The sequence below is a fragment of the Nelumbo lutea genome, chromosome 4 (genome assembly GCF_056320005.1).
Source record: "Nelumbo lutea isolate HS-2025 chromosome 4, American lotus-T2T, whole genome shotgun sequence".
Classification (NCBI taxonomy): Eukaryota; Viridiplantae; Streptophyta; class Magnoliopsida; order Proteales; family Nelumbonaceae; genus Nelumbo; species Nelumbo lutea.
In genome coordinates this window covers 53,481,050-53,506,085 of record NC_142687.1, presented here as the reverse complement: position 1 = coordinate 53,506,085, position 25,036 = coordinate 53,481,050, and the positions used below count along the sequence as shown (strand labels likewise).

The window sequence follows — 25,036 nt, the reverse complement described above, 5'->3', positions numbered from 1 at the left end:
TAAGAATAGCATCCCCCCAGAAAAACACATCGTTTCACGGCCAGTCCCAATCACCTTCCTTGTCTCCAGATCCTGAAAAACACATCGATCAGGGAAAAAGGTTAAAAAAATATGCCTTCAACATCCAGTTATGAAATCCATGGATATCTCGTCCGACACCCTTTTTGGTATAGGAATGGGCTGGAGGAGGCCAACCGAGGCTTGGGCCTCATATTTTTATTGTTGGCACATTGAACATGAGGCCATGTACTCCCTCACCTTGTGTTTCATAAACCTCCAGTAATAGTGAGATGTGAATCGACAATAGGTTCTTAGGATCTCTGAGTAGCCCCCTTGAGGTGCATCATGAAAAGGATGTAGCAATTCTGGTATGAACTGTGAAGTGGGTGAAATTACCAATCTATCCTTGAAGAAGAGGGTTGAGTCCCTTACCAAGTACGTGAGGTGTGAAGTTGGGTCCTCCATGCACTGGTCTCGAATCTTGGATAGATCTGTGTCATTATGGGCCTCTTGTTTAATTTGCTCAAGGAGAGGGAAGTTGGGCCTAGAGGTTCCCAAATGGGTCAGCTCTGTTTTTCTCGATAGGGCGTTTTCTGCTTTGTTGGTGGGCCTGGGCTTGTACTCTATAATATAATCGTACCCCAGCGGCTTGGTGAGCCATTTCTACTGTTCCATAGCGTGCACCCACTGCTCCATTAAGTGCTTCAAGCTGCATTGGTCTGTTATGATGATGAATCGTCGGCCCAATAAGTAGGCCTGCTACTTTTGGACTGCCAAAACAATTTCTTCCCACTGAAATTGTGGGTACTTATACGGCCGCACATTGGCAGGTGGGGCTCTGGGCATGATTGGTATTCTGTGGTCCTGAGGCTTGGGGGGTGTCAAACCCCGGGGTTCTTGGAATACATCAGCATATTGAAGGGATAGGATATCCATCACATGGACACATGGACGCCCAAATCTTGCGGAATGGACTGGGCGGATTTCAAAAATTTCTCCCATCTTTGCAGGGAATCAAATTCCCTATTTTAGAAAAACATATTTTTCAAGGATCAATCTTGAACCATTAACCAAACCAGATCTGAACCAAAAGGAGTAAGAGGGAGGATGTACCTGATACAGAGAAACAGTATCTCCCAATGGAGGTGTTCACGCTCAAGGAAGGATCCAAAATCTGCTCCCATTGAAGATGGCACAGTGTAGGATGGAGCAAAATCAACAATGTTCTTCCAAAAGAACTTGACCCTTTGCAAGAATCAACAGGATGGCTTGTGAATACAGCTCCAATCAATCTTTTCCCCAAAAGATTGGTATCAAGATCAAATCTTGATTACTCCTGTAGAGAGTAGGAGATCGAACTACTGGAGGCGGCGGCTGCAGGAAGGAGGCAGCAAGAGAGTATTCGCAGGGTGCAGAATTTTCTCTTCTTGTGATTTCAGCTCTAAAGACAAGAGTATGTTGGTTGCATATCTAAAGGCTGCCGCCCCCTCTTCCTTTTATAATCTTAAAGGGATCAGCTCCTAATCCCATTAGGAGTTGCTGATCCAAATCGTATTTGGATTAGAAGTCCCTTTAAGTGATAAGGGATAACCCTTATCTTATCTGCAGATCAGATCAGCCATATCCTAATCTAATTAGGAGGCTTACAGATCTAAATCTTATTTAGATCTTGGACTTTCTAAGTGGATAGGGTCTAGGCCCAATCCTATCAGCTGATCCATCTCAGAATTTGCCCCTTTTAATTGACTGATCAAATCAGCCTAGTTCGAAATTGGCTTAAGGCCCATTTAAGGTTATGTACTCACTTAGCCTACCAAACTGCTGCCCAGTTGGGCTTCCTTGTATGGCGTGGAACCCAAACATTGATCTACACATCAGCCACATGGGTTCAACCTAGCCTTTGTTACAAGGCCTGGCCGAATACACTGTTATGGATAGTGCACCCCTTGAAATCTATCAAATGGGCTCTATGGGCCCAGCACTTACCCTAAGTGGTCCCTGGGCTAAGCCACCTTGTAACACCCAGGGACTGTGGGCAGATGCAAGATTAGCCCATCAGGTATTATCCTCAATGGTCTTACACTTAACCTCTCATCCCATAATGATCATACACTGCCCGACAAGAGATGACCTCTCCCTAGGCTGCAAAGAACAGTGTTGCACTCTCTGCTCACATGGATTCCGGGAATTAAAACCTTTTGCAAATCATTTCGAAACCATAATGTATATACGTTTATATGTCATATAAAATATATTTTGCAAAACAAATTTCAACGATTGAAATCGGTTGCCGGCAGTCTTGGTTTCCATTAGTGAGAGTGCATCCCTGATCATTACCTTTGTCCGACAAAGGGGCTGATTCTGTCACTATGATCACCCACTCAGATGAATTCTTAGATTGTCCCAACATACCCAGGTTTTGACCCCCGCTATGGATCTCACTGATTGGTATATCAAAGACAACCCAATCCAACACCTGGTGCAGTATCATAATCGAGTCTAGGGGTTGGGTGTAACTTTCCAATTTTGCCCATCAATCTCCAAGGTCCAGGGCAATACTGGAAATCTGGTCTAGTTCATAGATTCAATTAATCCTACACTGTATGTGCCTAGGGTCTCACCCTCGCAGCTGAGACAGGCCACCCCAACCGACTTGGTGGCACCACAGTGTCAGCCTTGTCAGGATAGGTCTCCCCAGACCAACCCACTGGCTGTGAACATTCTAAAATAACACGAATCTCATTAAGTGTCCAGTTTAAGGGTATTACACAGAAACATACCAAGGGAATATGAATCAAATATGCACTTTTATTCATTTACAATAAACTTATAAAGTACATCATTCTGATTGAAGCTAAGGGCATACAAAACTGTCTAACAGCTCGCCAACAATCTCCGCTGACGCTACATTTTGAATTAGGACGTCCCCTCTACCAACAATCTCCCGCAGTACGTGGTACTTCCTCTCGATGTGCTTCGACTTTGAGATGCTCCCAAAACGCCCTGAGGCATATGCCATAGGTGCTGACACCTCTGAGGCATAAGCCTTAGGTGCAAGAGGCGTATGCCTAATGCACTTTTTTCATGAGGCGTGCTAGAGGTGTACACCTCATGCACCTCATGCACATCTTATATAAAAAGACAGAAAAAAAAAAGAAAAAAGAAAAACAAAGGAAAGGAAAGGAAAGATAAGAGGAAAGAAAGTGGTTTACCCCTTGCTCCGGCAAGCTCGCTTTGCTCGCTCGCCTCCACTTCGACAAGACCCCCCTTTCAACTAATGTTGTGCATCTTTATTCTTCTTAAAATAAAAGATCTTTATTAAAAATAAAGAAAAAAATGAGATCCCCCCTTCCTCCTAACCCCCCTCCTCTTAAGCAGCGCTTCCTTGTGTTCGGGAGGCTTACGCCTCTTGCGTTCTAAACTACACTTCACGCGTCTAGGTAGTGGAACACCTTGCGTCACGCCTTCGCGTTTTAAAACATTGATATAATGTATAAAATAAGTTAACATCCATGTTATATGTCAATTAATATAAAATATTAATTATATGTAATTTTCTACATATGAAAGACATAGGTCCAGAATTAGGCGTAGCCTGGGCCCGTGTTGAAGGGATGAGAGATCCATCCCATGGACACCCAAAGATTGCGGAATAAGGGGGCGAATTTCAAAATTTTTTCTCTCCCTTCAACTGGGAATCACATTTCCTATTTAGAAAATCATATTTTCAAGGATCATTTTTGAACCTTAAACTGAACCAGATCTGAACCAAAAGTAATAGGAGAGAATTATACCTGATACGGAGAAGTAATATCTCCCAACGAAGGTGTTCACGCCCAAGGAAGGATCCAAAGACTGCTCCCACTGAAGATGGCACAGTGCAGGATAGAGCAGAATCAGTAGTGTTCTTCCACAAGAACTCTGTCCTTTGCAAGAATTAGTAGAATGGTACGTGAGCACAACTTCCTTCTCAATCCTTTCTCAAAGAACTGATGTCAAGATCCAATCTCGACTTCTCCCACAACTGGAGATCGAACTGACAAACAGGGCGACAAGAACAGGGAGGCGGCAAGAGAGTATTCGTAGGGTGTAGAATTCTCTCTTCTTGATTTCAGCACTAAAGAGGATCTGATGTATCTCTTCCAAAGGCTGCCGCCCCCTCCTTCTTTTGGATCTGATGTTAACTTAAAAGGTCAGCTCCTAATCCCATTAGCAGCTGCTTATCCAAATCATATTTGGATCAACCTTCTCTTCTAGTGATAAGGATAAACCCTTATCTTATCTGTAGATTAGATTAGCTTTCTCCTAATCCCATTAGGAGGTTTCTAGATCTGAATCACATTCAGATCTGGACTCTCTGAGTGGATAGGATTAAGACCCTATCCTATCTGCTAATCCATCTCAGAATTCGCCCCTTTAATTAATTAAATAAATAGCCCAGTTCGAAATGGGCTTTAGGCCCATTAAGCTTATGTGCTCATTTAACCTTCCTAACTGCTGCCCAGTTGGGCTTCCTTGTATGGCGTGGGACCCAAGCATTGATCTACACATCAGCCACATGGGTTCGGCCCAGCCTTTGTTACATGGCCTGGTCGAATACACTGTTAAAGACAGTGCACCCCCTGAAACTCATCGAATGGGCTCTATGGGCCAAACACTTACCCTAAGTGGTCCCTGGGCCAAGCCACCTTGTAACACCCAGGGACTGTGGGCAGATGCAAGATTAGCCCATCAGGGATTATCCTCAATGGTCTTACACTTAACCTCTCAGCCCTTAATGATCATACACTACCCGACAAGAGAGGACCTCTCCCTCGGCTGCAAGGAACAGTGTTGCACTCTTCACTTATATGGATCCCGGGAATTAAAACCCTTTTGCAAACATTTTAGAAACCATAATATATATACTTTTATATCTCATATAAAATATATTTTGCAAAACAAATCTCAACGGTTGAAATCGGCTGCCGGCAGTCTTGGTTTCCAATAGTGAGAGTGCATCCCCGATCATTACCTTTGTCCGACAAAGGGGCTGATCCTGTCACTATGATCACCCACTCAGATGAATTCTCAGATTGTCCCAACATACCCAGGTTTTGACCCCCGCTAAGGATCTCACTGATTGGTACATCAAAGACAGCCCGATTCGACACCTAGTGCAGTATCATAATCGAGTCTAGGGGTCGGGTGTAACTTTCCAGTTTTGCCCATCAATCCTCAAGGTCCAGGGCAATACTGAAAATCTAGTCCAGTTCAAAGATTCAATTAATCCCACACTGTATGTGCCTAGGGTCTCACCCCAGTAGCTGAGACAAGCCACCCCAACCAACTTGGTGGCACCACAGTGTCAGCCTTGTCAGGATAGGTCTCCCCAGACCGACCCACTGGCTGTGAACATTCTAAACTAACACGAGTCTCAATAAGTGTCCAGTTTAAGGGTATTACACAGAAACATACCAAGGGAACATGAATCAAATATGCACTTTTATTCATTTACAATAAACTCATAAAGTACATCAATTTTGATTGAAGCTAAGGGCATACAAAACTTTCTAACACGTGTAGACCTGGGCTCGGAGTTATATTTCAGGCTCGGAACCTCAGGCCGGGCCTTGGCCTAGGCTATAGCCCTTATCATAAGTGCAAAGCCTGGCCTGGGCCCTGCCCATGATCACCCCTACCTAGATTCATAAACATTGGTTGCAATGGCTCTTTGATGAGGGCTTGTAGCCTCGCAGCCCATGGAGGCTCAAGCCCATTTCCCTTAAAATGGTGTGGCAACCCATTCAAATTGAAGTCCATAGTCATCTTGGCCCAATTGCATACCACCGGGCCCGGCTGACTTAACCATTGGACCCCTAACACGACATCGGTTCCTGTGAGTGGAGCAAGTGCAAATCCACTGAGAAAGTATGCCCCTGAATTTGTAAGTTCATTCCCTTACAAATCCCTGTGCAGGCTATCCGACTCCCATTTGCTGCCCGAATAGAGCAAGGGGAAGTGTGGCAGACCACTAATCCCAACTGTTGGGCCAAAAATGTTGGTGACAAAATTAAGGGTACTCCCGCTGTCAATAAGCACAGAAACTGGGCGGCCCATGAGAATTCCCTTGACCCGCATTGTTTGGGGGGAGGTTTGGCCCATCAGGGCCTGTTGTGAGTTTTTGGGCTCATCGATCCCCATTAGGTCACTGGCACCTTTCTCGGGTGGGAGTTCTAGCTCCAACTGGCCCTCACCACTATTGGAATCTTTGACTTGCAACATGAAAACTTGTGGGTTCTTACATTTGTGTCCCTGGCCAAACTTCTCATCGCAATTATAGCACAACCCCTTATCCTTCTAGGCTTGCATCTTGGCCTAGGTGAGACGTTTGAAGGGTAGGGTTGGGCGGCCAAGCGACCTGACTCGGGCTAGCTTCTCTTCTTGAAGCTGGGCCATCCCTGTGGCTGCTACCATAGTGGTTTGTCTCCAGGCTTTAACTTCAAGCCTTATCTCCTCCTTCAATCCCCCACGAAGCACTCGACCAGGGCTTTCTTTGTCCAGCCGGTGACTTGAGTTGCAATCCTTTCTAACTCAATCTGATAGTCCTGGACTGAACCAGTCTGCCTGAATTTGGTCAAGGTCTCGTCAAAGTCTTCATAGGCTGTAGGTCCAAATTTGGCACAGAGTGCCTCAGTGAAATCTGCCTAGGAGCATTGAGGATGGGACATCTGAAACCACTGGAACCAAGAGGCCTCTCTTTCTAGGTATATCGAGGCAATAGATAGTCCCTGATATCCAGGAGTCTCGTGATATTCAAAGCATCTTTCAGCTTTAAAAATCCAGTCTAAAGGATCCTCACCTGAGAAGCGGGGAAAGTCTAGTTCGTCGAACTTGACTGGAGCTTCGTTTCCTTGTCTGACACTCTCACTACTCGGTGCTTCTTGATTGACCGTGGGATTTCTCAATGTCGGAATCTTCTCACATTGGGTCATCACCATTGCCAGCGCCGCCTTGATCTCCTTGAGGTCCCCTTCGAACTGATGAAGGCTCTCCTCCAGTTGATCCACTCTTTCTTCCATTGCTGATGATCGAGTGGTTGGCATCAAGACCGGCTCTGGTGCTAGTTGTTGGGTTTCTGCCCAACTCAGGTGTTCTTTGAGGGAACACTGCCTCCAAAAGAAGAAGATAGAGAATAAAGAAAGGGAACTATCTCTCTATTTGCCCTACCCTCGGACTATGGATATTTATATGATTCTTATTACAATCCTAACTAACTCTGATTTGCAATCATGTCTGATAACAGATTCAGCTGACATGATGAGGCTTCCTTTGGATGTAAACTCAAGTAGTGCTGGTGGCTTCCTCCTGGTGTGGGCCTGGGCCCTGAGACTTGACGATGATGGCCTCCTCTCCATAGGGTATCAAGATCCCCTCTCCATGGGCCTGGGCCTGGTTTTGTGGGCTTTCTGTTGAGATCCTACCTGATATCCTTGGACAAGAGCTCTAGTGAATGGTCCCCCATTTTTAGCAAAAAACTGGGTCACATCTTTTTGAAAATATTCCTAAGCATTGTTAGAATGGAAAATTTCTACTTCCACATGAAACTGTGTAAACACCATTTTTTGAAAATTCTGAATTATCTTTGAAACTTTCATCTCACGAACGGAACAAATAGATCCAGGTATGGCAGGAGAAGTCATCAATAAAGCTTATAAAATATCTATAACCTCCTTCGGTAGGTATGGTATTACGCCACAGTCATCATAGTGGACAATTGGAAAAGGAAGGACTGCTTGTTACTTGGTGGAAAAGTGGTTTGACAATGCTTGCTTGATAGGCAGGTTGGACACTGGAGAGATGACAAGGGCATAGACTCAAACAGTTCTGGAAACAATACCTTTAAAGAAAAGGACAAATGACTAAGGTGGTAATGCCATAACATTGTTTGGGTGTTATTACAAGAACTGGAAGACTGACTCATTAGAGTAGTAGGAGTTTTTGCTGTCAGACCAGCTACAGCTTCCAAAATATATACATGTCTTTTGCCAATCGTCCTTCCTGTAGTCAAATCTTGGAAAACACTTGAATCATAAAAAAGGGTCACAAAACAATTCAAAAATTGAGTAATACTGCTAAAAGGTCGATAGGAAGTTTAGGAACATGATAAACATGGCTCAAGTTAACTCCACCTGAAAGAGATACAGTTCCGTGGCCAGCAATGGTAGAATGAGAACCATCCGCCAGCCTTACCCTATCTCTCCCTAATAGCAAACGATATGAAGAAAACAAAATTGGTTTACCAGGCAATTGGTTTGTGGTCCCAGGATCAATGAAAGTGGACTGCATAAGGGTAGGCACATGGAAACCTGAGGTCTGGTTACCTGAATGACAAAAGCTGTAGGAGCGATGAGGTCTCCTCAAGTTGCTGAAGTTCCCTACCATATCCTTCTGCCAACTGTTCCTTGAATACATTCAATATGATCTCCTTTGGTGTAGAGGTGACACTTTCAATATGATCTCCTTTGGTGTAGAGGTGACACTTTCAATATGATCTCCCTTGGTGTAGAGGTGACAGCACCTTCTAAAGCCATGGGAAGCTCTCAATGAAAAGTGATACTGATGCCCACAAGATGTTAAAACTACCCCACACAGTAGAAAATAATTGGCAAAAATCCAAGGGTTGAAAACAAACAGTAACCACACTCCCTTGTAACTCCACACAATAAGGAATTCCTCCTTTACTGACCAAAAATCAAGCTCCTGCAGAGTATTGAAACCATCAGCCAAGACCACCAAAAGATACCCCCCAAAACAACAGTACACTGGCAAACTGCCTAGAATAAAATGCCTTCAACTGAGGATCAGAACTTGATCTATCTTCACCAAAAAAAATAGTGGACCAGTCTTTAGAATCCAATCAGCCAACAAATTAGTGAAAAAAATGTCCTAAAAACACTCAGCAAGAATACTCCCAGACCACCACAGATATCCGTGCACTTGAATCATTCAATCCTGAAGAACAAAAAGTGATACTGATGCCCACAAGATGTTAAAACTACCCCACACAGTAGAAAATAATTGGCAAAAATCCAAGGGTTGAAAACAAACAGTAACCACACTCCCTTGTAACTCCACACAATAAGGAATTCCTCCCTTACTGACCAAAAATCAAGCTCCTGCAGAGTATTGAAACCATCAGCCAAGACCACCAAAAGATACCCCCCAAAACAACAGTACACTGGCAAACTGCCTAGAATAAAATGCCTTCAACTGAGGATCAGAACTTGATCTATCTTCACCAAAAAAAATAGTGGACCAGTCTTTAGAATCCAATCAGCCAACAAATTAGTGAAAAAAATGTCCTAAAAACACTCAGCAAGAATACTCCCAGACCACCACAGATATCCGTGCACTTGAATCATTCAATCCTGAAGAACAAAAAGTGATACTGATGCCCACAAGATGTTAAAACTACCCCACACAGTAGAAAATAATTGGCAAAAATCCAAGGGTTGAAAACAAACAGTAACCACACTCCCTTGTAACTCCACACAATAAGGAATTCCTCCCTTACTGACCAAAAATCAAGCTCCTGCAGAGTATTGAAACCATCAGCCAAGACCACCAAAAGATACCCCCCAAAACAACAGTACACTGGCAAACTGCCTAGAATAAAATGCCTTCAACTGAGGATCAGAACTTGATCTATCTTCACCAAAAAAAATAGTGGACCAGTCTTTAGAATCCAATCAGCCAACAAATTAGTGAAAAAAATGTCCTAAAAACACTCAGCAAGAATACTCCCAGACCACCACAGATATCCGTGCACTTGAATCATTCAATCCTGAAGAACAAAAAGAGCTACAGTGGCAAGAACTTCAAATCACTACTGTCAGAGACTGACAACAAAAAGCCTTCAAGGAAACAGTTACAACCAGTTCCCGAGGCTTCAATGAAGCAGTAGATTAAAATATATCAGAATAAGGATAAGAGTACATGACAATAATGTAACATCCCTCATATGTTAACTGTGAAATCCTTATTTAGTCCTAGGTTACAGTAGAGAAGGAGAAGAAGAAGAAGAAGAGAAGAAGAAGAAGAAGAGAAGAAGAAGAAGAAGGGATCGGCCAGTAGAGGAAAATCAGTCCTCTCTCTAGTCGACCCACTTGTATTTATCTCCAATAACATAGTTACAAGAAAGACCATACTGTCCCTCATAAGTGATGGGACACATAAATAAAACAGACCTTTCACTCTCAAATAGATAAACCCAAATGACCAAAATATCCCTGTTTTGTGTACTCTAACACTCCCCCTCAAGCTGGAGAGTATATGTCATTATAGTCCCAGCTTGTCACAAATATAATCTACTTTGCTCCGAGACAATCCCTTTGTAAATCTGTCCACTGATTTCTTGAGCTCACATGAGATGTGGTTATCACTCCACTTATCACTTTCTCTCACAAAGTGACAATCGATCTCAATATGCTTGGTTCTCTCATGGAAGACTGGGTTGGAAGAGATGTGAACAGCAGCTTGGTTATCATAATATAGTCTCATGGGTTTGTCAACCGAGAATCCCATTTCTTGTAGCAAGTTCTTCAACCATACTAGTTCACATGTGGTATGAGCCATAGCTCTCTACTCAGTTTCTGCACTACTCCTTGCCACAACTGTTTGTTTCTTGTTCTTCAAAGTTACAAGATTGCCACCAAGGAAGGTACAATACCCTGTAGTTGATCTCCTGTCTGATATAGAACCAGCCCAATCAGCATTTGTATACTCTACTATTTCAAGAGTCCCTCCACTTTGGTATAACAAACTACGACCTGGAGCACCCTTCAGGTACCTAACAATCATTAGAACTGCTTCCCAATGAGGAATCCGAGGATGTTGCATAAAATGACTCACCATACTCACAGCAAATGACATATCTGGTCGGGTAATAGTCAGATAATTCAACTTTCCCACCAACCTCCTGCATCTTCCAGGATCAACAAACTCTTCACCTGCATCAACACTCAACTTGACATTAAGTTCCATAGGAGTCTCTGTTGGTTTAGCACCTAACAATCATGTTTCTTCAAGTAGGTTAAGAACATATTTTCTTTGACATAAGTTAATTCCATGCCTTGACCTTGCAACTTCTATTCCCAAGAAGTACTTCAGCTTACCCAAATCTTTCGTATTGAAGTGGTCCTGTCTTCAACCTGTCAATCCCATTACTGTCACTCCCAGTTATGACAATATCATCCACATACACCACTAGCAAGATTTTTCCATCTTTTGAGTCATGATTGAACACAAAATGGTCTACCTGACATTGTTTCATCCCAAAGTCTTTCACTACTTCATTGAACCTGCCAAACCATGCGCATGGAGATTGTTTTAGTCCATAAATTGTCTTTTTGAGTCTACAAAGCTTACCATCCTCTCCCTGAGCAACAAACCTTGGCGGTTGCTCCATATACACTTCCTCAATGAGATCACCATGTAGGAAAGCATTTTTGATGTCAAGTTGCACAAGAGGCCAATCATACATAGCAGCTAATGAAATCAACACCCGAACTGAACCAATTTTAGCCACATGAGAAAATGTCTCCATATAGTCCACACCATACAGCTGAGAATAGCCCTTGGCCACTAACCTGACCTTCAATCACTCCACACTGCCATTTGGAAGATACTTCACTGTGTAGACCCACTTACACCCAACAACATGCTTACCAGAAGGAAGAGCAGTGAGTTCCCACGTGTGATTGTGTTGTAGAGCAGAGAGTTCCTCTTCCATGGCTTGTCGCCACCCTGGGGAGGTAAGGGCTTCCTGGACAGTCTTGGGAATGGAAACAAATGATAACAATGATATAAAGTTGCGATGAGAAGCAGAAAGGTGAGCAGCTGAAACATAGTGTGAAATAGGATGAGAAGTACAAGTGCGTTTACCTTTCCATAGGGCAATAGGAAGATCAAGGTCCAAGGGAGAAGAAGCAATGATAGGATTTGTTGACAAGGCTGAATTGGAGGAGGGGCCGGTGCTCTTCTGTGAGTATACACTTGTCTGATTGGTGGCCCCTCAGTAGTAATTGGCACGGGAGGTGAATCTGCAGTTGGAATGGGAGCCACGAGAAGGGGATCTGCAACAAGGACGGGAAGAGGAACTACGGGGGAAGGAGAAGAAACCACAATATCCGAGAAAAAAGGAACCGATTCAAAGAAGGTGATATCGGAGCACACAAATGACTTATGGAAGTTAGGGTTATAGCACTTATACCCTTTCTGAGTCCTTGAGTAGCCAAGGAAGATACACTTAATAGCTCGTGCATCTAACTTGTCTAAACCAGGCCCCAAGTTTTGAACAAAACAAACACATCCAAAGACTCTTGGGGTGAGAGGAAATGGAGACAAGGTGGGAAACAATATCGAAAGGGGGATTGACTTCCAATGATGGACATGGGCATCCGATTGATGAGAAAACAGGATGTGAGGACATCATCACTCCAAAAATGCTTTGGGACATTCATATTAAGCATCAAAGACCGAGCAGTTTCAAGGAGATGTAGATTTTCCGTTTAGCTACACCGTTCTGTTGTGGGGTGTAGGCACAAGAAGTTTGATGAATTATCCCATGGTGCTCTAAGTATTGCTGAAATGGTATTGAGGTGTACTCTTTGGCATTATCAGAGTGAATAATTTTAATATGAACACCAAATTGGGTACGTATTTCAGTATAAAATTTTTGAAAAATAGAGAACAATTCACTGCGATCTTTCATAAGATAAATCCATGTCATCCTTGAAAAGTCATCAACAAAAATTACAAAATACTTATAACCATTGTATGACATCACTTTGATCGGATCCTAGACATCAAAATTGTTAGAATGCTTGAGTCAAGGGTATTTTGGTCATTTTGGTGTATCTTATTGAAAGTGAAATGTCTATTGTATCTGAGTTTAAGTTATGTGTCCCATCTTCTATGAGGGACAAAATTGTCTTTCTTGTAACTCAAGTTTTTCATGAATAAAAGTCAAGTGGGTCAGCTAGGAGAGTGACTTTTGAACATCCTCTCTTCTAGTCTGGCCGAACACTCTTCTCCTCTCCTTCTTCTTTCTCTTTTCTTTCTTCTTTCTTCTTCTCTACTTTGACATAGAAACAACTAGGGTTTATTCACATGGTATCAGAGCATTAAGGTCTGGTGTTCGTTTTCTTGCTACTGTCTTCTTCCTGGGTTCGCCGCCAGCTTCACAGTAGGTTTCATCATCCTACAGCTGATCTGATTGAAGACTCGATAAAGGGCTGAAAAGGAGTTGTCGTTTTGAGGGCCTGGAGGTGAGAATGCCTCTGGCCAGTGCTGTGGTGGTCGTTGAAGTGGTATACTAGACCCTCTACTCAGTGTACGAAGAGGGTTGGTTGTATACAGGTATGGACACTGCTGTCGTGTGTTCAGAAATGGACTGTGAATGCTGATTTTTTTTTTGTGCTTCGAAAGCTAGTTGTTGTGGTGCTGGGTGAAACTGATACACATATCAGTCATGTCTTTTTTTTGTGTTTTCTTGCTCACATGTGTGCTGGAAGAAGAGTGGTAGACTGCTGATGTCCACGACAACAGTAGTGTGGTGTTGATTGTGTTGTGGTGGCTGACATATCTATGTTTTTAAATGCTTAAAAGTGAACCCCTAGACCTTGTGTGTAATCAGTTCTACAGTATGCAGAACAAGTGTTCAATGAAATGACTGAGTAATTTCAGTAGTGGTGTGTTGGTGGTAAATGGTCCTACAGTGTGTAGTCCAAGTGTTTGATGTGTTGACTGAATGATTTCAGTTTTAGAGTGTAGTGTGTAATGTGTAGTTGAAGAAAGTGGGTTGGTGGTAGTGTAAGTGAGATAAGTCTTGTGATAAGTGTGAGATTGTGGTGTATATTCAGAGGAGACATAATTGAGATGGCTTCAACTGTAGTTGGAAATGACAACAAAACAGGCATCATGCTCTCTTCAGATTATCTAAGTGTTCAAATGACATCCATCAAGTTGAATGGTGAGAACTATGTACCATGGGCAAAATCTGTGGAGGTGTTTTTGAAGGCCAAGAGGAAAATAAAACATGTGAGGGAGGAGAAACCTCCTTCTGATTCTCTTGGGTTCAGTGATTGGGAACAAGATGATGCATAGATAATGACATGGCTTTGGAACAGCATGGAACCAAAGATTAGTGTAAACTTCATGTTCCTAGATACAACCAAAGAGATCTGGGATCATGCTAAAAAATTGTACTCTGGACAAGACAACACAACTAGGGTATATCAGTTATACCAAGAGTACTTCAATTTGAAGCAAGGAAGTCAAAGCTTAGAAGAGTACTATGCAAGTTTGAGAAACATCCGCAATGAGCTAATGTGTATCCCCTTCTAACATCAGATGTCCAGATCCAACAATAGCAACGTGAACAACTTGATGTGACTAGGTTTCTTGTGGGCTTGAAGGCTGAGTATGAGCTTGTCAGAGCACAGATATTGGGGGGATCAACTCTCCCCTCACTTGAAGAAGTTTTTGCCTGTCTTAAGAGGACATCCATTGATCCAGTGGAACATTCTTCCTTCTCTAATAGATCTGGCTTGGTAGTGACTAAAGGAAGTAGTCGTGGAAGTAGAAGTGGTGGTGGCAGCAGTGGTCCTCCTGATGCATTTTTTTAGCCGGACTCGGACCATATGTTTGGGGCTCCTGATGCATTTTCTTCCCTTTCTCGCACCTCCACATCTCAGACAGTTACACTTGCTAATGTTTCTACATCTCCTATTTGTGGTGTTGGTGATGTTGATCTCTCCTCATTGTCTTTAGCATCTGTTTTATATGTTCCTAAGTTCCCTTTTAACCTTATGTCTGTTAGTAGATTAACCAAGTTCGTTAATTGTTTTGTAACCTTCTATCATTCTTCTTGTGTGTTTCAGGATCTCAAGACGGGGACGAAGATTGGTGGAGGGCATGAAGCCGGTGGTTTGTATTACCTTGATGGTGGTGGCCCTCCAGTGGCTTTTTAGTCGTCTCTTACTCTCCAATGGCACTGCAGACTTGGTCATCGCTCTCTCAAGGCTTTAAACCTGCTAGTTCCTTCCTTGAGTCATCTTTCATCATTAGATTGTGAGTCATGTCAGTTGGGAAAACATCATCGAGTCTCATTTAGTCCAAGAACTGATAGTCGTGTCTCAAGTCCTTTTGCTTTAGTTCATTCTGATGTATGGGGTCCAGTTAAAGTGGTGTCATACAATGGGTTTAAGTATTTTGTAATCTTTGTTGATGACTTTTCAAGGATGACATGGATCTATCTTATGAAAGACCGTAGTGAATTGTTCTCTATTTTTCAGAAATTTCATACTGAAATACGCACTCAGTCTGGTGTTCATATGAAAATACTTCGCTCCGATAATGCCAAAGAATACATCTCCTCATCATTTCAGCAATACTTAGAATTGAAGGGGATGAGAGATTGATCGTATGGACGCCCAAAGATTGCGGAATAAGGGGGCGAATTTCAAAAATTTTTCTCCCCCTTCAACTGGGAATCACATTCCCTATTTAGAAAATCATATTTTCAATGATCATTCTTGAACCATAAACTGAACCAGATCTGAACCAAAAGGAGTAGGAGAGGATTATACCTGATACGGAGAAATAGTATCCCCCAACAAAGGTGTTCATGCCCAAGGAAGGATCCAAAGACTGTTCCCACTGAAGATGACACAGTGCAGGATGGAGTAGATTTAGCAGTGTTCTTCTCCAAGAACTCTGTCATTCGCAAGAAACAGCAGGATGGCACGTGAGCACAACTTCCTATCAATTCTTTCTCAAAGAACTGATGTCAAGATCGAATCTCGACTTCTCCAACAACTGGAGATCGAACTGACAAACAGAGGTGGCAAGAACAGGGAGGTGGCAAGAAAGAATTCTGCAGGGATGCTTAATTCTTCCTTCTGTGATTTCAGCGCTCAAGAGGATGTGAATATCTCATTCATCTAAAGGCTGTCGCCCCTTCCTTCTTTTGTTAACCTAAAGGATCAGCTCTTGATCCAATTAGGAGTTGCTTATCCAAATCATATTTGGAACAAACTTCTCTTCAGGTGATAAGGATAAACCCTTATCTTATCTGCAGATTGGATTAGCTTTCTCCTAATCTCATTAGGAGGTTTTTAGATCGGAATCACATTCAGACCTGGACTCTCTGAGTGGATAGGGTCAAGACCCTATCCTATCTGCTAATCTATCTCATAATTCGCCCCATAATTAACTAATTAAATAGCCCAGTTCAAAATGGGCTTTAGGCTCATTAAGCTTATGTGCTCACTTAACCTTCCTAATTGCTGCCCAGTTGGGCTTCCTTGTATGGCGTGGGACCCAAGCATTGATCTACACATTAGCCACATGGGTTCGGCCCAGCCTTTGTTACAAGGCCTGGCTGATTACACTGTTATGGACAGTGCACCCCCTGAAACCCATCAAATGGGCTCTATGGGCTCAACACTTACCCTAAGTGGTCATTGGGCCAAGCCACCTTGTAACACCTAGGGATTATGGGCAGATGCAAGATTAGCCCATCAGGTATTATCCTCAATGGTCTTACACTTAACCTTTCAGCCCATAATGATCATACACTGCCCGACAAGAGAGGACCTCTCCCTCGGCTGCAAGGAACAGTGTTGCACTCTCTACTTGTATGGATCCTGGGAATTAAAAACTTTTTGCAAATCTTTTAGAAATCATTATATACATACTTTTATATCTCATATAAAATATATTTTGCAAAACAAATCTCAACGATTGAAATCGACTGTCGGCAGTCTTGGTTTCCATCAGTGAGAGTGCATTCCCGATCATTACCTTTGTCTGACAAAGGGGCTGATCCTGTCACTATGATCACCCACTCAGATGAATTCTCAGACTGTCCCAACATACCCAGGTTTTGACCCCCGCTAAGGATCTCACTGATTGTTACATCAAAGACAACCCAATTCGACACCTAGTGCAGTATCATAATCGAGTCTAGGGGTCGGGTGTAACTTTCCAGTTTTTCCCATCAATCTCCAAGGTTCAGGGCAATACTGGAAATCTAGTCTAGTTCATAGATTCAATTAATCCCACACTGTATGTGCCTAGGGTCTCACCCTGGCAGCTGAGACAGGCCACCCCAACCGACTTGGTGGCACCACAGTGTCAGCCTTGTCAAGATAGGTCTCCCCAGACCGACCCACTGCCTGTGAACATTCTAAACTAACACGAGTCTTATTAAGTGTCCAGTTTAAGGGGATTACACAGAAACATACCAAGGGAACATGAATCAAATATGCACTTTTATTCATTTACAATAAACTCATAAAGTACATCATTTTGATTGAAGCTAAGGGCATACAAAACTGTCTAACAGAACATCATGGAATAATTTATCAAACTTCTTGTGCCTACACCCCGCAACAAAATGGTGTAGCTGAACGGAAAAATAGACATCTTAAAACTGCTCGGTCCCTGATGATCAATATGCATGTCTCAAAGCACTTTTGGAGTGATGCTGTTCTTACATCCTGCTTTTAATAAATTGGGTGCTCATGTCAATCCTTGGAAGTCAATCCCCTTTCTCCGTGTTATTCCCCACTTTGTCTCCCTTTCCTCTCACCCCAAGAGTCTTTGGCTGTGTTTGTTTTGTTCAGCACTTGGGGCCTAGAGTAGACAAGCTAGATGCTCGGGCTACGAAGTGTATTTTTCTTGGCTATTCAAGGACTCAGAAAGGGTACAAGTGTTATAACCCTAAGTTTCATAAATCGTTTGTGTACCCTGATATCACCTTCTTCGAGTCAGTTCTTTTTTTCTCCAATGCCGGGGTCTCTTCTTCTCCTTCTGTGTTTCCTCTTCCTGTTCTGGTTGTGGACCCCCTTCCCCTAGCTCCCACTCCTACTGCAGATGCACATCATATGCCCGTTACTACAGAGAGGCCGCCAATTACTCAAGTGTATACTCGCAGAAGTTCTTCGGCTCCTCCACTTCAGCACCCGCCGACAGATCCTGTTACTGCTCCTCCCTCAGATCTTCATCTCCCTATTGCTTTGCGGAAAGGTAAACGTACTTGTACTTCTCATCCCATTTCAGACAATGTTTCCATTGTTCACCTTTCTGCTTCTCATTGCAAGTTTATATCATTACTCTCATCGGTTCCCATTCCCAAGACTGTACAGGAAGCCCTTGTCTCTCCAGGGTGGCGGCAAGCCATGGAAGAACTCTCTGCTCTACAACATAATCATACGTGGGAACTCACCACCCTTCCTCCTAGTAAGCACACTGTTGGGTGTAAATGGATCTATACAGTGAAGCATCTTCCTGATGGCAGTGTGGAACGATTGAAGGCACGGTTAGTGGCCAAGGGCTATTCTCAGTTATATGGTGTGGACTATATGGAGACATTCTCTCCTGTGGTTAAAATTGGTTCAGTTTGGGTGTTGATCTCATTGGCTACTATGTATGATTGGCCTCTCCTACAACTTGACATAAAAAATGCCTTCCTACATGGTGATCTTGTTGAGGAGGTGTATATGGAGCAACCACCAGGGTTTGTTGCTCAGGGGGAGGCTGGTAAGGTGTGCAGGCTCAAAAAGGCAATCTATGGACTGAAACAATCTCCTTGTGCATGGTTCGGTAGGTTCAGTAAAGTGGTGAAGGCCTTTGGGATGAAACAGTGTCAGGTTGATCATTCCGTGTTTAGCTATAACTCAAAAGATGGAAAAATCTTGCTAGTCGTGTATGTGGATGATATTGTCATAACTGGAAGTGACAACAATGGAATTAACAGGCTGAAAAAATTCTTACAGGACCACTTCAATACGAAAGATCTGGGGAATCTAAAGTATTTCTTAGGAATAGAAGTTGCGAGGTCAAAACAGGGGATCAACCTATGTTAGAGGAAATATGTTCTTGATCTACTTGAAGAAATAGGGTTGTTAGGTGCTAAACCAGCAGAGACTCCTATGGAACTCAATGCCAAGTTAAGTGTGGATGCAGGTGAAGAGTTTGATGATCGTGGAAGATACAGAAGGTTGGTGGGAAAGTTGAACTACCTGACCATTACCCGACCAGATATATCATTTGCTGTGAGTGTGGTGAGTTAGTTTATGCAACATCCCTGGGTTCCTCACTAGGAAGCTGTTATGAGAATTGTTAGGTACCTAAAGGGTGCTCTAGGTCGTGGTTTGTTATACCAAAAAGGAGGACCTCTTGAGATAGTAGGGTACACAGATGCTTATTGGGCTGGCTCTATATCAGACAGGAGGTCAACCACAGGGTATGTACCTTCCTGGGTGGCAATCTTGTAACTTGGAAGAGCAAGAAGCAAACAGTGGTGGCAAGAAGTAGTGCGGAAGCAGAGTACAGGGCTATGGCCCATACCACATGTGAACTAGTATGGCTGAAGAACCTACTACAGGAGATGGATTTCTCAATTGACAAACCCATGAAACTATACTGTGATAACCAAGCTGCTGTTCACATCTCATCCAATCCTGTCTTCCATGAAAGAACTAAACATATTGAGGTGGATTGTCACTTTGTGAGAGAGAGTGATAAGTGGGGTAATAACTACATCTCATGTGAGCTTAGGAAATCAGTGGGTAGATATCTTCACAAAAGGATTGTCTCGGGGAAGAATAGATTACATTTGTAATAAGCTGGGACTATATGATATATACTCTCCAGCTTGAGGGGGGGAGTGTTAGAATGCTTGAGTCAACGGTATTTTGGTCATTTTGGTGTATCTTTATTGAAAGTGAAATGTCTATTGTATCTGAGTTTAAGTTATGTGTTCCATCTTTTATGAGGGACAAAATTGTGTTTCTTGTAACTCAAGTTTTTCATGAATAAAAGTCAAGTGGGTCGGCTAGGAGAGTGACTTTTGAACATCCTCTCTTCTAGTCTGGCCGAACACTCTTCTCCTCTCCTTCTTCTTCTTTCTCTTTTCTTTCTTCCTTCTTCTTCTCTACTTTGACCTAGAAACAATTAGGGTTTATTCACAAGAATGAATTAAAGAAAAAGGACTCAAGACATGACTATCAACTCTTGGACTAAAAGAGACTCTATGATGTTTCCCAAGCTGACATGACTTACAATCCAAAGATGAAATATGACTCAAGGAAGGAACCAACAACTTCAAAGCCTTGAGAGAAGGATGACCAAGTTTGCAATGCCATTGAAGAGGAGTAAGAGACGACTGAAAAGCTATTGGAGGGCCACCACCATCAAGGTAATACAATCCACCTGCCTCATTCCCTCCACCAATCTTCATCCCTGTCTTGAGATCCTGAAACACACAAGAAGAGGGATAAAAGGTTATGGAACAATTAAGTGGCTTGGTTAATCTACTAGCAGACATAAGGTTAAAGGGGAACTTGGGGACATATAAAACAGATGATAAAGACGAAGAGATATCAACATCACCAACACCACAGATGGGAGATGTAGAACCATTAGCAAGAGTAACTGTTTGAGATGTGGAGGACCGAGAAAGAGAAGAAAATACATTAGGAGTCCCAGACATATGGTCCGAGGCTTTGGAGTCAATGATCCAGTGTGAAGGCTTGGAAGCCAAGCAAGCCATACCTGAATGGGCAAGGGTAGCTGTGTTCTGCTGAAAAGATGTCTGAAGGAATTGCTCATATACTGCACGGGGTACACACACCATCTCCTTCCCAGAAACACCAATAGATGTGGAGGGGATCGGTTCAGTTTGTTGAGTTTCAGTAGCTGTACCACTACCCTTAGTCACAACATGGTTAGCCTAAGTGTTGGGTGGACCATGTAAATCATAGCAGAAATTAACCGTGTGCCCCTCTAATCCACAGTATGTACACTTCCTAGGGGCATTACTTCTTCCTTAAGCACAACCTCCCCTTGAGTCCCGACCTCCACTCAAGCCACCAATACGGTTAAACATGGGACCACCACGATTACTTGGAAGTCCACGACCACGACCACGACCACCACCACCTCTATTTCCACGGCCTCCCCTTCTAGTCACCACAAAACAAGATCTATTGAGAGATAGATGTCCTCCTAAGATGGGCAAAAACTTCTTCAAGTGAGGGAAGAGCAGACCCCCCAATATTTGTGCTCGGACAGACTCATATTCAACCTTCAAACCCACCAGAAACCTTGTCACATCAAGTTGCTCACGCTGTTGTTGCTGAATTTGAACATCCTGTGTCAGAGGATGATACACATTGAGCTCATTTTGGATATTCCTTAGACTTGCATAGTATTCCTCCAAGCTTTGACTGCCTTGCTTCAGATTAAAGTACTCTTGATACAACTGATACACCCTAGTTGTATTGTCTTGCCCGGAATACAGTTTCTTAGCATGATCCCAGATTTCTTTAGCTGTATCTAGGAACATAAAGCTCATGCTAATTTTTGGTTCCATGCTATTCCATAGCCATGTCATTATTTGTGCATCTTCCTGCTCTCAGTCACCAAACCCTAGAGAATCAGAGGAGGGTTTCTCCTCTCTCCCATGTTTTACTTTTTTACTTTTTTCTCACCATTCAACTTAATAGATGTCATTTGAACATTTAGGTAATCTGGAGAAATCATAACGCTTGTTTTATTGTCATTCCCATCTCCAATCGATGCCATTTTAACTAATTCACCTTACCTCACAAAGAAATCACTGCTATATTTTGAGTATTCACCTTCAAATATTCAGCACAATCTCACGCACTTCCACAAAACTTATCTCACTTTCAGCACCGACAACATCTTTAAATACACATTACACATCAAATACAAAAGCTGAAATCACTCAGTCATTAAATCAAACATCTGTACTGCACACTGAAGAACCACTCACACACCAAATACAAGAGCTGAAATCACTCGGTCATTAAATCAAACACTTACACTGCACTCTACAGAACCAACTCGTACTCAGCTGAACACTGTTCACCCGAACCTGCTCTCTTCATACCATCAAATAGAGAGCTTCCTACCAATCACCACAAACAGCCACTGCACCACAAACCAGAGGCATGAAGGCCTCCTACAGAGAAAAACGACCACTCCTTTTCAACCTTTCCCTTAATCTGCCAGTGGTTCTTGAGAAATCTGCAAAACCCTAGAGAGGTGGGTGATAAAATAACTGGGTAAACCAGAATAAAAGAGCAAGACGAGCAGATCTGAACTTGTTACATGCGCTTTGATACCATGTGAAAACCTTATTTAGTCCTAGGTTACAGTAGAGAAGAAGAAGAAGAGAAGGGTTCGGCCAGTAGAGGAAAATCAGTCCTCTCTCTAGTCGACCCACTTGTATTTATCTCCAATAACATAGTTACAAGAAAGACCACATTGTCCCTCATAAGTGATGGGACACATAACTCACACTTAAATAAAACAGACCTTTCATTCTCAAATAGATAAACCCAAATGACCAAAATACCCCTGTTTTGTGTACTCTAACATTAACAAAGGTAAGTGAAACCCTACATACAATCCTTGCAGCTAAGATACCACAGCAAGAACAGTACATGGGCTGAGAAAAACACATACCAGAAATACCACAACTGATCTAAACGCTACCTCTTCACAATCCCTCAAGTATACACTCGTAGGAGATCAAAAGCACTGCATAAAGGGAAGTTACAAGCTCAAATGAACACAAATCTGCTAGATGAACAAGTACAGATAAACCTCTTCCAAACCCTTGTGTCTCCATTCATGGAGTGAAAAGATACCCAAAAGAATAAGCCTTTTGGTGTTGCAACTTGCAACCAAAAGGAAAAGAATAAACAAAAAAACTGTCTTACCCAACTAGTCCTAGGCCAGATACAGTAAGGTCCAACACTTTCAGAGAAAACAGGAGAGAAGAAAAGGAGGATTACATGAACTTCAGATCTCTGCTTATTCCTGTTCTGATGTCATGTGGTATGATCCGGTAGAAGAAGAGAGGAGAAGAGAGAAACAATGAAGGCAAAAGCCAAAGTGGTGGCTGGCCCACTTTGTCTTATATATTAGAGTGTCAACATAAAGAGAAAAACAAGTATACCCTCAGTTACAAACAAAGAGAAACAAAGAGAGAACACCTCCAACCCAACAACAGACAAAAAGGAATGAAGCAATTAAGGGATCAACGGATCTTAATGTTGAATAAGTTTGATTTTTTTATTTTCCTTCTCTTTCATCATCACATTATGAAACTGGTTCAAATCAAAACCAAATAGATAAGCCATCAAGAAAGGGAATTAAAGGGTGGAGAGGCCCTGTAGGTTTAAACGAACTTTGGAGCTTCTCTGGGTTCTTTAATGGTGGGGATTAAACCCTACCATCACAGAAGATAGCAAGAGGAACTGCTGTGAGAGAGTTTTGGAAGTTCTGTTTCTGCCTCTGCTACATATTTTCTTTTCTTTTCTTTTCTTTTTTTCTTGAAAGATGGAGGATCCATTTAGATCTGTTCAATTTCTTTTCCCCTCTTTTTGTAACAGATAGAGTTTGAGTACTTCCATTTTTCACTCTAATGCGGCCAATCTTAAAGTTCTGTAGGTTCCAATTTGTTAAATGCCATCAATTTAAAGATTTTTGGTCTCTATATAGCATGGATTTTGAGCAACAGAGATATCATATGCTAAAAATACCACAATTTGCACCCTCCCATTCATTGTTCAAATTAACTTGTTTGGTAACTTTGGTTTATTTTCTTATGCAGCTAGAAGATGGTGGCCAAAAGGCCGATTACTTAATATTGTTTCCACCTGCTGATCGCCAAACTCTGGAGTTCTGCTTGCAGACAATGATGCATGATATTGCTGCCTCATTGCTGATGGAATTTGAAAACTGGGTTCATGCAGTATCTGCTACAACTATTGTGAATATGCCACTAGATTCTCAAGCTAGTCTCAGCTCAGAGAAGTTTTTTGTTAAGGTATCCTAAGGATTTGGAAATTGTATTTTTGTTCCCTTTTTTCAATATTTTGTTGCTTTTTCCATTTATTTTTGTGCATCTAAACTCTTTCTTAAACACTTCAGAATTGCAGGTCATCAAGGCTAAAAAAAGGATGCTTGGCCATGCACAAAAAACAATAGAGATTTCTTGTTTGCAGGCTCACTTGTTGATGCTAATGCTTATTAGTGTACAGCATTAGAATTGCCAGTTTTACAAGGGATTATGAAGAAAGGAGTGAAGGCATAAGCTTGCATTTGGGACACTGGTGGTGAGCGTTCACTTTTTTTGTCTAAATAGAGATGTAAGGTTACCTTTGTCATTTAACATTTTCTATCTACTCGAATTAACGGAAGGGGTAAGTAAGTGTAATTTTCCCCAGATATCAGGGGAGGTTACTGGAAAGCTCAAAATTCAGGGGAGGTTTAAGTATTTGTGAGTTTGACATGTTAGGTGTGATTTAAGTAATTTATCCTTAGTATTTTAATTGCTTATTTCCTTTGACAATGAATCATAAGCAGAGAGCTCGTTGTTAAAGTTCAGAACTTTGTTTTTCTCTTATTGGTTTATACCTTTATTCTAAAAATCTGAAGGTTAACCAAGGGTAAATTTGTCTATTTAACACATTTAACGAGGGAGGTTTCAGTATATACAGGAAATGTCAAGGGAGGTTCAAGTTTTTTACCCTATATTATATCCTGATATAATTATTTAATGGTATTTAGTGTCTGAATCCAATGTGAGTCCAATCTAAATCCCATGGAATTTAATTTGAATTTGAATATTAATGAGTTAAATTTGGATCTAGGTATACTCAATTTGATCCCATCCATTTACTGTTCTATTAATTGAGAATGGCCTTTTCTGCTTGCCTTCTCTGATCAGGGGGCTTATATGCTTTGAGAGAATGAAACTACTCTTCCGTTGTCAGGCAGAATCAATGTTTCTATTTGGTTGTCTACCCAATCCATCTGATAATTTGTTACCCAACCTTAAAGACAATGAAACGGATGAAATACGTCACCAGATGGCTGTGTTCATCATTCCCTGCAGTTATATTAGCTTTGCCATCCAGTTTCTCATTATCTATTTTATTTATTTCTA

At 42.1% G+C, this 25,036-nt stretch overlaps 1 protein-coding gene across 2 annotated transcripts in view; it reads left to right on the top strand.

Annotated features, from left to right (window-relative positions):
* Positions 1–24,491, top strand: part of LOC148860650 (Pentatricopeptide repeat (PPR) superfamily protein) — a 30,640-nt gene extending 6,149 nt beyond the window's left edge. Inside the window, exons 3-5 of one of the 2 annotated variants that reach the window (XM_088982350.1) lie at positions 14,925–15,114; positions 23,699–23,914; positions 24,019–24,491. The gene's annotated coding sequence lies outside the window, so the exon portion shown is untranslated. The remainder of the gene's footprint in view (positions 1–14,924; positions 15,115–23,698; positions 23,915–24,018) is intronic. The other variant, XM_088982349.1, reaches the window with a different exon arrangement.
* The last annotated feature ends 545 nt before the right edge of the window (positions 24,492–25,036 follow it).